The 14,283-nt window shown below is 41.0% G+C and overlaps 1 protein-coding gene across 1 annotated transcript in view; it reads right to left on the reverse strand.

Annotated features, from left to right (window-relative positions):
* Positions 1-14,283, reverse strand: part of VWC2L (von Willebrand factor C domain containing 2 like) — a 207,872-nt gene that overhangs the window by 52,810 nt on the left and 140,779 nt on the right. The gene's annotated exons all lie outside the window — the stretch shown is intronic.

The following is a 14,283-nucleotide window of genomic DNA, read 5'->3' on the forward strand; positions in this document are numbered from 1 at the left end:
CCAAGGGACTTTCAAGAGTCTTCTCCAGCACCACTGTTCAAAAGCATCAATTCCTCGGTGCTCAGCCTTCTTCACAGTCCAACTCTCACATCCATACATGATCACTGGAAAAACCATAGCCTCGACTAGACAGACCTTTGTTGGCAAAGTAATGTCTCTGCTTTTGAATATGCTATCTAGGTTGGTCATAACTTTCCTTCCAAGGAGTAAGCCTCTTTTAATTTCATGGCTGCAATCACTATCTGCAGTGATTTTGGAGCCCCCCAAAATAAAGTCTGACACTGTTTCCACTGTTTCCCCATCTATTTTCCATGAAGTGATGGGACTGGATGCTATAATCTTCGTTTTCTGAATGTTGAGCTTTAAGCCAACTTTTTCACTCTCCTCTTTCACTTTCATCAACAGGCTTTTGAGTTCCTCTTCACTTTCTGCCATAAGGGTGGTGTCATCTGCATATCTGAGGTTCTTGATATTTCTCCCGCAATCTTGATTCCAGCTTGTGCTTCTTCCAGCCCAGCGTTTCTCATGATGTACTCTGCATGTAAGTTAAATAAGCAGGGTGACAATATACAGCCTTGACATACTCCTTTTCCAATTTGGAGCCAGTCTGTTGTTCCATGTCCAGTTCTAACTGTTGCTTCCTGACCTGCATACAGGTTTCTCAAGAGGCAGGTCAGGAGGTCTGGTATGCCCATCTCTTTCAGAATTTTCCACAGTTTATTGTGATCCACACAGTCAAAGGCTTTGGCATAGTCAATAAGGCAGAAATAGATGTTTTTCTGGAACTCTCTTGCTTTTTCCATGATCCAGCAGATGTTGGCAATTTGATCTCTGGTTCCTCTGCCTTTCCTAAAACCAGCTTGAAAATCTGGAAGTTCACAGTTCATGTATTGCTGAAGCCTGGCTTTGAGAATTTTGAGCATTACTTTACTAGCATGTGAGATGAGTGCAATTGTGTGGTAGTTTGAGCATTCTTTGGCCTTGCCTTTCTTTGGGATTGGAATGAAAACTGACCTTTTCTAGACAGCTTCAGGATTATTCTGACTTTATCTTTAAATATGGCTAGAGCATCTTACATAGCTAGTGCTTTAAATATAGATGTATGCCACATATACATGTGTATTTATAATGACTGCTCAGAATAATCCCATGAAGTAGATTTGTACATTTCTGTGTTGCTGGGTTACAAAAGAAACTGGAACTTGGTGAGGTTAAGTGGTTTATCAGGTAATTGTGAGTAGAGTGGCAAATCAGATACAGTGATGCAGGCAGAATTTTGGTCTGCTCACTTTAGAGGTTGTGGGTTTTGTTCTATAAAAAGAGCCATGACTTTGGAAGTTGGGATATGTATCAGAAACTCTTTGGGTTGAGGGGAGGGGGTGTCATGAGGATGAATGTGGAAGTCAGTCCCTGGTCTTACGCCAGAGGCTCTTCCCTCCAGCACAAGGTCACTGGCTCTGGCATCTGGATCCCAGCCCAGTCTCATGGGCGTAAATAGGTTTGCCTCCGGTTCCTTCCATCCAGTCCCAGGAAGCAGAGACTGAAGTGGGAGAAAGTCTGAGGTTTGTGCACTGACAAATGACGTGAACCCTGTCCATTGCTCCTCACCCCACGTTCTATTCCCACTGAGTTGAAACCACCAAATAGATAAAGTTGCTGTTGTCAGTGTCCTATGTTCAGAAAACTGTGGCTTAAAGACAAAACATACAGCAACACATGGGAAGAATCTGATTGTTCCATAAAAGTTTGCAACATTACAGTGGAGCTAAAAATAAGAGCTATTAGCCTTTCTCCTTCTCTGATTTTGGTACCACCAGAATAGAAAAGGATTTAAAAGATATTTTGACATAATCATTACAATTTTATTAGACCATTGAAAGAAAAAGTGGGAATTTTGTGGGGTCTGTTTCTTGGTGTGGACCCAGTGAAGTAAGTTATTTTTTTCCTAGTACATTTACTGAAAAAACACATTTTTACCTTAGTAATATCCATGTGAGCAAAGCAAAAAATCAGACTTTATTGCCAGTTTTACTAGAATCTGAAGTAATGATGATCCTGCTAATATTATTACTACCCTTACTGTGATTTCTGGCTATTTATTGTTTCTCTGATATGTACCAAGCATTTCACTGTGATTGGAGGTGGATTACATCAAATCATAGGATAGGTTTTTGTTAGTCTCTGGTCTGTTTCCTATCTCCATGGATATCATTGCATTCTGTGATCTCAAGGTTTATAACCATACTTTTGTGGAAATTCCCAGAGAGGTAGACTTTTTTTTCTTCTCCTAATACTACTGGGCCTACAGAGAAATAACAAGTATTATGGGATAGCTCCTTTTGGAGGAAAGACTGTGGATTGCAGAAATAAAAAAAAAAAAGTGTATGAGTGAAAATACGACACTGCAACTGGATATGCCACTATGGTTTTCATTTCTGCTCATTCCTTAAATCTTCTAGGGAAGGTAACTGTGAGAACTTGAACCCTGATGTACAAACAGGCTCTGTTTCAGTAAGAGAGTAAGATGGAGGGAGTTTCCACTGACAGTCATGTTCTTGTGTGGGTTCTACCCCAGACAGTAATGTGAGAAATTGCTTTGGTTTTAGAGTCCCGTGGGCCACTTGTGACTCTGAATCTGCCTTAACATGAAGCAAACCACTTCTGCCAAGAGCCCACTTAAGAAATGGCTTTGCTCAACATCTGCCTACTGAAGAGTTCACCCTCCCTGAAAAACAGAACACTTCACTCCCAGGAAAGTTGATTACCTGAGAAATAGACCTAATACTCCAATACAGAGAAAATGCAAAATTGCTTCTTTTATTTCCACATTTTTCTACTGTGCCAGAACAAATTACCCGTTCCTCTGTACATTTGGAAGAAGGAATGGCAGACTAAGGAAAAATAACTTGATCTTAAAGGCATTTGTTACTTCCAAGTAATAATTATTTGGCACTGTTTCTTCACCTCTTCAGCAGAAAAATGAGTCTTGACTAACACTGCACACACAATCAGAATGTGTTAACACATGGAAAGTCATATATATATATATATATATATCTCTATATATATATATGCTGGAGAGATAGGGTCTGATAGCTGTTTTGCTTGCTTTCCTGAATTGCTTGCATTTTTTATGTTTTCTGTGATCCCAATATTATCCAAGATTTGTAGAGGTGTCAGTTGGAAGGCCCTTGGGGAGTAACCACTTTGCCTTTCAATCTCACTGAGTATGTGGAGAAGTAGCAAGGTCAATGCCAAAATACAGCAAAGTTCACTGAAGAAGAACAGAAATATCCGAGATTTGGGAAACACTAAAGTTACTGTGTGGGTGGCAATATTAAAGCACTATTCTTGTAGATACTATTGTAGTTTTCATACTACTTATTCATCCTAACGTGATTACTAATGCCTCTAACTAAAATGCACAAAGTTAATATGGCTGTTTAAGCTGTGGTTTAGAGATTTGGAGGTTTCCTTTTTATAGGGGTGCCGTGTTAATGCTGTTTTTGTAACAAGCTTTACTCATGAGTGTGCATGTATTTTATGTATCACTACATCATTAACTTGCTACAGGATGGAGACAGATATAATAGCTTCTTGTACCACCAGTTTATTTTCAGAATTTGGATGAGTTATGCATAACTTATTGAAATTGACTTCAATCCCTAATCTCCTTTTTATCCTCTCACTACCTGAAAGCTCCAGATCTGATTCCCAAGTGGTGCCTCTTCTGGTGTTTTTCTCCTTACTCTCGCAGGTGGTTATGAGCCCATGTGTCAGGAGTGGATGGGCAGGTCCATCTATCTTTGTAGCTTCATCAGTGCTAAGGATGTGTTTATATTACAGGACCAGCTGCTGTGGCATTGGAGCGGAGATAAATGTTATCCCATGTGTAATATAAACAAATGGCTAAGTGAGGATCAATATTAATATGAGAAAATGAGGAGTAGTCACTGAACTCAACAACAATCTCCATCCCCTCCCCCGGTGTTTGGCATCAACTTGCCCTCCTCATGGAATAATTGCTGGTTGTCTGTGTTACCTACACACCACGAGCCAAGGAACTGATGATGCGGTCATGACTTCCACATTTTAACTAAGAATGGTGAGCCGTGAAGGAGAGAAGGTTTGGCTTGAGCTCCACTTGGCAGGAATTTCATTTTCAAAGTACTTCACAAAGAAAATAGAGAACCTAAGTATGGACTGATTTTATTTTTGCCTGGACATGGTAAGTTAGTTTCTGAGCTACTGTAATTCTCATGACTGACATGGTTATTACTATTTCAGCTGCTGGTGCTGTGAGATCTGAACTACCAGTTGGGAGGAAGCTTGTGTTTTTAAACTTAGGATGCATTGAATTTACTGAACTGTATGACTTTTTGGTGGAGGTCTGGAACTGCCAGTCCCTTGCCTGATAGAAGATGAGGGATAAGCCTATCAAATATCTAAGTGTAAGCACAAATGAAAGTGAAAGAGGAGAGTGCAAAAGTTGGCTTAAAGCTCAACATTCAGAAAACGAAGATCATGGCATCCGGTCCCATCACTTCATGGGAAATAGACGGGGAAACAGTGGTAACAGTGTCCGACTTTATTTTCTGGGGCTCCAAAATCACTGCAGATGGTGACTGCAGCCATGAAATTAAAAGACGCTTACTCCTTGGAAGGAAAGTTATGACTAACCTAGATAGCATATTGAAAAGCAGACGCATTTCTTTGCCAACAAACGTCCATCTAGTCAAGGCTATGGTCATGTATGGATGTGAGAGTTGGACTGTGAAAAAAGCTGAGCGCCAAAGAATTGATGCTTTTGAACTGTGATGTTGGAGAAGACTCTTGAGAGTCCCTTGGACTGCAAGGAGATACAACCAGTCCATTCTAAAGGAGATCAGCCCTGGGTGTTCTTTAGAAGGAATGATGCTAAAGCTGAAACTCCAGTACTTTGGCCACTTCATGCGAAGAGTTGACTCATTGAAAAAGACTCTGATGCTGGGAGGGATTGAGGGCAGGAGGAAAAGGAGACGACAGAGGATGAGATGGCTGGATGGCATCACTGACTCGATGGATGTGAGTTTGGGTGAACTCCAGGAGATGGTGATGGACAGGGAGGCCTGGAGTACTGTGATTCATGGGGTCTCAAAGAGTCGGACACGACTGAGCGATTGAATTGAACTGAACTAAAGCACAAATCACTTTAATAGATGCCCAGACATGATTTGATAATTCCATTGATTGAGACACAAATTAAACCTTAGTGACTGATTTCCCTACACTTTATGATGATGATTCCCTGTGTAGGATCAAGGCAATAATGGAAATGACTCAGCACTTGCCCCTCTGAACTTGATTTGCAGAAAAGCTTCATAATTTAGATGCAAAACAGTGATGGAACAAAACCTGAACCTGGCAATGGCTTTGGTACAGTGCTTTTTGCCTTACTAGCTTTTCCAAACTATCTCCATGGGTTCCAGTGCCTAAAGATATAAAACAAATAGGCGTTTTTGTGTACTTGGAGGTAAAAATGACTTATAAAAAATACATTAAAATGAGAAAACAGATTTGGGTCATTTTGCTTCTACTGACTTTTACCAATTAAAAAGAGAAAACCCCTCACAACCAGGCACTATTAAGAGTAAAGGCAAATGGTAGCAGAGAATTAATGAAACTGTCACACTGGTTAAGGGTGCTTTGGCTTGGAGTCAGAGCCCTCAGTTTTCCAATTCCCAAGTCCCTGATTAGTCATTTTGGCTAAGTTATGAACTTTTCTGAGATTCTGTTTCTACATTTTTAAATAAATTTTATTTATCTATCTAATTATGTATTTGGCTGTGGTGGGTCTTAGTTGCTGTGTGGGCTTTTCTCTAGTTGCAGCAAGCAAGAGCTAGTCTTCCTGGAGGTACATGGGTTTCTCACTGCAGTGGCTTCTCTGGTTGCGGAGCACAGGCTTTAGAGTGTTTTGGTTTCTGTAGGTTCCCAGGCTCTAGAGCCCAGGCTCAGTAGTTGCGGTGCACAGGCTTTATTGTCCTGTGTCACGTGGGATCTTCCCAGACAAGGGATTGAACCTGTGTCTCCTGCATCCGCAGGAGGATTCTTTACCACTGAGGAAACAAGGAAGCCCATTTTCTGTGACCTTTAATGTGGAAAAGATGATGGAATCTGTCTGGCAGTACAACACATTCACTTCTTCTCCAGGGATCTGAAAGGCTGTCCGCAGGAAAAACCGTGTGACATGATAACAAGAGCCTTGGATCAGCAGTCTGGCTCCTGATCCTGCCCTTGTCACTATCTGGTGTGTGATGCAAGGTGAGTTACTTACTGTCTGTGAACTAGTGTCTTCACTTGAACAATGTTGATAGTGTATTTTGTTCTTATATACATGATATATTGGGCTGAGTTCCAAGAAATCACTATATTTTATAAGCTTTATTGAGATATAATCAATATAAAGCACCATGCAAGCTTAAGGTATACAACATACTAGTCTGGTATGCTACTGCTGCTGCTGCTGCTGCTAAGTTGCTTCAGTCGTGTCCAACTCTGTGGGACACCATAGATGACAGCCCACAAGGCTCCCCCATCCCTGGGATTCTCCAGGCAAGAACACTGGAGTGGGTTGCCATTTCCTTCTCTAATGCATGAAAGTGAAAAGTGAAAGTGATGTTGCTCAGTTGTGTCCGACTCTTAGCGCTCCAATGGACTGCAGCCCACCAGACTCCTCCATCCATGGGATTTTCCAGGCAAGAGTACTGGAGTGGGGTGCCATTGCCTTCTCCGAATCTGGTACACTAATGTATTGCAAAATAATTACCCACATATCGTTAGCTAACAACTCCATCACTTCACATAACGACCATTTCTTTTATGTGCTGGGAGCATTTATGATCTACCCTCTTAGCCACTTTCAAGAATAGAATGCAGTATTGTTCACTTGTCACTATACCATGCATTAGACACACCAAACTTATTCATTTTGTAACCTAAATGTTTGTTCCCTCTGACAAACATCCCCCCACTCCACATACATTCCCCCTCCTGTTTATCCTCTGTCCCTGGTAAACAGTCCAGTTTCAGGTTCTAAGTTTGGCATTTTGTAGATTCCCCATATAATGACATCATATGGTATGTGTCTCTCACTGTCTGACTAATTTCACTTAGCATAATGACCTCAAGTTTCATCTGTGTTGCCACAGATGGCAGGATTTTCTTCTTTTTCATGGGTGAATAATATTTTTCTCTGTGTATATACACATATACACATACATCACATCTTCTTTCACTTTTCATCTATTGTCAGACACTTAGGATCTCTTGCTATTGTGAAAGATGCTACAATGAACACGGGAGTTCAGACATCTCTTCAAAGTCCTGATTTCATTTCATTTAAATACATACCCAGGAGTGGAATTGTTGGATATCGGGTCGTTCCATTTTTAACTTTATGAGGAACCTCTGTACTGTCTTCTGTAACAGCTGTACCAATTTACATTCCTACCAACAGTCCTACTAAAAAATTACCTTTTCTCCACATCTTTGCTGACACTTATCTCTTACCTAGTTGATAATAGTCATTTGAATAGGCATAAGGTGTTGATTGTGATTTTGACTTAAAATTGCCATTTTTATAAGTTAAAATAACTACATGTTGGCAATTTCATGTAATTTGAGCTAAGTAGGATTTTTTTTTATCTCTACAAACTTAAGAGAAACTATCATAGTGACCTCAAATTTAATTGTAAAAAAAATGAAGAGATAAGAAATGATTAGAGAATGATGGAGGTTTGGAGGGTGGTGAGAGACAGGCCAGTAGTTTTCAGATTCTTTCCTTTTATTGTTTCCCTTCTCTCTGTGTTAAACTCCTAGGTGGTTTTATATGCTTTGTTGTTGTGTTGACATCACGAACACAGATTTTGACAAGATTGCTTTATTCTGCAGTGATCTGGTCACCTGTGGCACAGGGTTCATTTCAGGGCTCCATCTGCTAAGAGGGCTCTAGAAACAGTGGTGTAGGGAGAAGATGAGTGGGAGGGCTATCTTAGATGGAGTGTTTAGGGAATGCCTATTAGAGAGATGCCATTTATCATCTACCAGCTCAAATGGTAGATGAAGTCAGATCAGGCTTGTTCTAGGGGATAAATATTCCAGGCAGAGGCAATGGGAAGTGTAAAACCTCCCAAGCAGGAAGGAGCTTAGTTCAAGGAACAGAAAAAAAGCAGGCCAACATGATAAGAGTGATATGAGATGAAGGGTCAGAGGCACAGCAGGTTGTATCATGTGGGGCCTCATAGATTGTGTTAAGGAATCCCTTGAGAAGTCATTGGAGAGTAACAAGATGGGAGTGACAAAAGGAGCATGCTCTTCGTCATGTGGTAAATTTTACTGAAGAGACAAAGCAGTGGGTAAAGGGAGAGCCGTAGGAGGAAGTAGAGACTTTCCACAATCCCTTCAAGTTGGGGTTCAGTTCAGTTCAGTTGCTCAGTCATGTCCGACTCTTTGCGACCCCATGGACTGCAGCATGCCAGGCTTCCCTATCTATCACCAGCTCCCGGAGTTCACCCAAACTCTTGTCCATTGAGTTGGTGATGCCATCCAACCATCTCATCCTCTGTCATCCCCTTCTCCTCTTGTTAGGGGAAGCACACTGATTGAAACCGCCCACCCTGGCCAGGCACCATAGTAACCATTTGCATGAGTTGTTTTATGGCAGGAGATCCTGATAAGGAATAAGGAACTAATAAGCCATCACCAACCGGAAGAGTTCGAGAAAGGTCTAAAGGAGACACCACGTGTCCGTCCACTTCCCAGAATCCCTCTTGCTAGCATCCATCTTGGCTGAGTGATGCGTACACCACCAGGAAACACTCTGAATTAGAATGATTGGCCAAAGACCACCCAGAAACTAATCCCATCACCATAAAACCTGAGATTGCGAGCCACGCAGCAAAGCAGTTCTCCTGGGTTCCCTTACCCTACTGCTCTCCACTGTACAATTCATTTCCGAGTGTTGGACAAGAGCCCAGTTTCGGGCCCTGGAAGGGGTCCGTCTTCCTGCAACACTCCTACCTTCAATCTTTCCCAGAATCAGGGTCTTTTCCAATGAGTCAGTTCTTCACATCAGGTGGCCAAAGTGTTGGAGTTTCAGCTTCAGCATCAGTCCTTCCAATGAATACTCAGAACTTATTTCCTTTAGAGTGGACTTGTTGGATCTCCTTGCTGTCACAGAGACTCTCAAGAGTCTTCTCCAACACCAGAGTTCAAAAGCATCAATTGTTTGGTGCTCAGCTTTCTTTATAGTCCAACTCTCACATCCACATATGACTACTAGAAAAACCATAGCTTTGACTAGACAGACCTTTGTTGGCAAAGTAATGTCTCTGCTTTTCAGTATGGCTGTCTAGGTTGGTCATAACTTTTCTTCCAAGAGAAAAAAGAGTTGAGTTTATGATAAAGAATCAGGTCAAAGTAGGATTAAGCCTCGGTTTAGTCATCTATCAGTCTTATGTGTTTTGTCCATATATCAATAATGATGACTTTTTTTTTTTTAAGTGGGCTGTGATTTAGTCATTAAATGCCTCAGGCCCCATTTGCATCATTCATTTTAACCCTACAAAATTAAATAATGCAAAGAAAACTATTGTATGAAGATGGGGAGATTCAGGCAGGAAGGTTGATCTGTCTTTATTTACTTTTTAACCAAGTTTCTAAACATTGATGTAGCTCTGTGTATCTGTACAAAACAAAATGCAATTGTATTGAAATATCTGGATAGAAAATGGCTGTTTCCCCAAATATCTGACTGTTTCCCCCCCTCAAATATTTCCATTTATATTCAGTGTTCTGAGAAAGAGTAGCCACTGTATGATTTTGAAAATACTAGTACTTATCATTTTGCTCTGATTATGTAACATATTCTAAGCTAATGAAGTATACTTAAGCAGCAAAATATACTCATGTAACCACAGAAAATAAAAATTATAGCTAATATTTATGTGCACTTATATGCTGAACACTAATTGAAATGCTTTACATATGTTAACTCACTTAATTCTCACAATAATGGCCTGTGATAGGTATTTTTTTAATCTATAATTTAACATGTGACAAAACTGGAGAAGAAAAAGACTTGCCTAGAAACTTGCTCTAACCACACCTACATTACATTTAAAATAAATAAACAAAAATTTATTAAATAAAAAACAAAGAGTTCATCAAAATAAGGTAACACTTTCAGTTATTCATACCCACAACTCAACATTCACTATTAGTGTTACAAACTTACTTTCTCATAGAAGATGATCTCCTTTAGCCAGATTCAGCTGATGGATCTAGGAGTGTGGTAGGGACATGAGGAATTAATTATTGCTCAAAGTGTTTTATAGACCACCAGCTAGAAAAGGCAGTTGAAAGGTTGATGCTGAAAGGGGGTTCCATGCTCAGAGATCCAGTTACAGCATCTTTTCAGGGAGGTGGAGGTGGAGTGAATGTTTAATTTACTACAGAATTTTTAAAAATTATTTTGAAAACGTAAGATCAGAGTTTTCCAGACTCATTCACTATGGAGATATTTTCTCTTCCCAAGTAATAGTAATGCCAATTATTGAAGAACACACATATCAAAGCACAATTTTTTGGTAGAATATAGCAATAAACTTGATACTCTGATAGGAGTTGCTTAACTTGGGATCCATGAGCTTCCTAAGACAAGCTGCAAAACTGTGTGTGTCTGTGCTTATCGCAATATGCACTGCCACTCTCCCCAGGCCCCACCACCTCCCCGGCCTCAGGCTCAGCGCCTTCCTCTGATTCTCAAAGGGAAGGGCTGCTTAAGAATGGATTCTTAAGAATCCCAGACAGGGATTTTCCCTGTTGAAACATACTTGATAAGATAAAATCCTTTTTAGCTAGTGTAAAAAAGAATTTATGGAGGGACTAATGAGCTCATTGTTTATTTAAAGTTTAAAAAAAAAAAAAGGGACTGCTGCTCTCCCTTACCCTCCTCCAATGACAGGCTTTTTAAAATAAGTGTGTGGCCCTGTCTCACACTTGGCATTTCTAAACAGCATAAAGTCACCTGAAGTACCTTTCCTTCTGAAGCCATCAATGAAGAAATGAAAATGAATTCTTTGTGTTCTGCAGAAGATATTAAGAAAAGGTGGCAAGAATACACAGAAGAACTGTACAAAAAAGATCTTCACGACCAAGATAATCACGATGGTGTGATCACTCACCTAGAGCCAGACATCCTGGAATGTGAAGTCAAGTGGGCCTTAGGAAGCAACACTATGAACAAAGCTAGGGGAGGTGATGGAATTCCAGTTGAGCTCTTTCAAATCCTGAAAGATGATGCTGTGAAAGTGCTGCACTCAGTATGCCAGCAAATTTGGAAAACTCAGCAGTGGCCACAGGACTGGAAAAGGTGTTTTCATTCCAGTCCCAAAGAAAGGCAATGCCAAAGAATGCTCAAACTACCACACAATTGCACTTATTTCACACACTAGTAAAGTAATGCTCAAAATTCTCCAAGTCAGGCTTCAGCAATACATGAACCGTGAACTTCCAGATTTTCAAGCTGGTTTTAGGAAAGGCAGAGAAACCAGAGGTCAAATTGCCAACATCTGCTGGATCATCGAAAAAGCAAGAGAGTTCCAGAAAAACATCTATTTCTGCCTTATTGACTATGCCAAAGCCTTTGACTGTGTGGATCACAATAAACTGTGGAAAATTCTGAAAGAGATGAGAATGCCAGACCACCTGACCTGCCTCTTGAGAAACCTGTATGCAGGTCAGGAAGCAACAGTTAGAACTGGACATGAAACAACAGACAGGTTCTAAATAGGAAAAGGAGTCCATCAAGACTGTATATTGTCACCCTGCTTATTTAGCTTATATGCAGAGTACATCACGAGAAACGCTAGGCTGGAAGATGTACAAGGTGGAATCAAGATTTCTGGGAGAAATATCAATAACCTCAGATATGCAGATGACACCACCCTTATCACAGAAAGTGAAGAGGAACTAAAAAGCCTCTTGATGAAAGTGAAAGAAGAGAGTGAAAAAGTTGGCTTAAAGCTCAACATTCAGAAAAGGAAGGTCATGGCATCTGGTCCCATCACTTCATGGGAAATAGATGGGGAAACAGTGGAAACAGTGTCAGACTTTATTTTTTGGGCTCCCAAATCACTGAAGATAGTTACTGCAGCCATGAAGTTAAAAGACACTTACTCCTTGGAAGGAAAGTTATGACCAACCTAGATAGTATATTGAAAAGCAGAGACATTACTTTGCCAACAAAGGTCTGTCTAGTCAAGGCTATGGTTTTTCCAGTGGTCATGTATGGATGTGAGAGTTGGACTGTGAAGAAAGCTGAGTGCCGAAGAATTGATGATTTTGAACTGTGGTGTTGGAGAAGACTCTTGAGAGTCCCTTGGACTTCAAGGAGATCCAACCAGTCCATCCTAAAGGAGATCAGTCCTGGGTGTTCATTGGAAGGACTGTTGCTGAAGCTGAAACTCCAATACTTTGGCCACCTCATGTGAAGAGTTGACTCATTGGAAAAGACTCTGATCCTGGGAGGGATTGGGGGCAGGAGGAGAAGGGGACAACAGAGGATGAGATGGCTGGATGGCATCACTGACTCAATGGACATGAGTTTGAGTGAACTCCGGGAGTTGGTGATGGATAGGGAGGCCTGGCGTGCTGCAATTCATAGGGTCACAAAGAGTCGGCACGACTGAGCGACTGAACTGAACTGAACCTTTGTTTGGGCTTCCCTGGTGGCTCAGGTGGTAAAGAATCTACATGCAGTGTGGGAGACCTGGTTTCGATCCTGGATTGGAGAGATCCCCTGGAGGAGGACATGACAGCTTGTTCTAGTATTCTTGCCTGGAGAATCCCATGGACAGAGGAGCTTGGCAGGCTACAGTCCATGGGGTCACAAAGAGTCAGACATGACTGAATGACTAAGCACAACACAACATTTGTTTGGGGCTTCACTGGTGGCTAGACTTAAAGAATCTTCCGGAGACCCAGGTTTGATCCCTGAGTCGGGAAGATCTCCTGGAGAAGGAAATGGCAACCCACTCCCGTATTCTTGCCTGGAGAATCCATGGACAAAGGAGCCTGGTGGGCTACAGTCCATGGGGTCACAAAGAGTTGGACACAACTGAGCAACTAACACAACAACAACAACTTTTGTTTGAGCCAAGATTACATGGTAACTGTCTATGATGTATTTAATTTGGTCAAGAGGTCTGGTTCTTTTAGATCAGCTATGAAAAGTGGAGTCTTGCACTTGGGGAGACCAGACCATGAGTGAAGTAGTGAAGGTAGCAGTGCAACATTCCCCCTATAAGGAGGTAAGTTAGGTGTGGGCTCTGTAATGTGCTCACCATCGTGATCTGATACTTAATACCCAGCCTGGAACATGGCAGTGTTGACTAAATATTTGTGGAATGAATATAATGGAGCTTAGAATCAGAACAATTTTCATTTTATTGCCAAGAAAGTTCAGGGAATGCTCCTGGCTTAATCCTTTCATTTATAATATATGAGAAAAACTAGGCTCCAACTCAGAATTAAGGGAGAAAATTTCTCAGAACTTGACTGAGATCTAAGAATTTTACAAAAGGTAGAAGCGTTTGGAAAAAGAGTTTCCAGAACCAGGTCTGGCTACCTTTAGAAAACTGAGAAAAGTTGTTCTTTCTGGTGTTAAGGTGACATTATGTGATTGAACTTCAGCATTTAACAACTGAGAATCACTTGGAATGCTAGAACCAGGAAGAGAGGGCCAATATAACATGAATTTAACCCTGTTAGATGATAAAGCATATATTATAATTTGCTTTTTTAAAATTGCTCTGTATAACAGGATGTGGTATGGTTCAATCTATTTGAGATTTTCTTTTTATTTGTGTTCTCTTGTAATGGATAGACAATGAGTTTCTTCATTTTCCTGCCCAAAATAACCTTTAATCATTCCATCCACCATGCTTTCCTTCATATATGTTAGTTGCTCAGTCATGTTTGTGATCCCATGGACTGTAGCCTGCCAGGCTCCGCTGTCCATGGAATTCTTTGAGCAAGAATACTGGAGTGGGTAGCCAGTCATTCCCTTCACTAGGGGATCTTCATAACCCAGCGACTGAATCCAGGCCTGTTGCACTGCAGGTAGATTCCTTACCATCTGAGCCACCAGGGAAGCCCACTTTCCTTCACAGACATAGCTAACCCCAGGAAGTAGTTATTACCAGTTAATGGGAGGCAATTTGGCAAAACTTGAGTCTTTTTAAG

Source organism: Bos mutus, chromosome 2, assembly GCF_027580195.1.
Source record: "Bos mutus isolate GX-2022 chromosome 2, NWIPB_WYAK_1.1, whole genome shotgun sequence".
NCBI lineage: Eukaryota > Metazoa > Chordata > Mammalia > Artiodactyla > Bovidae > Bos > Bos mutus.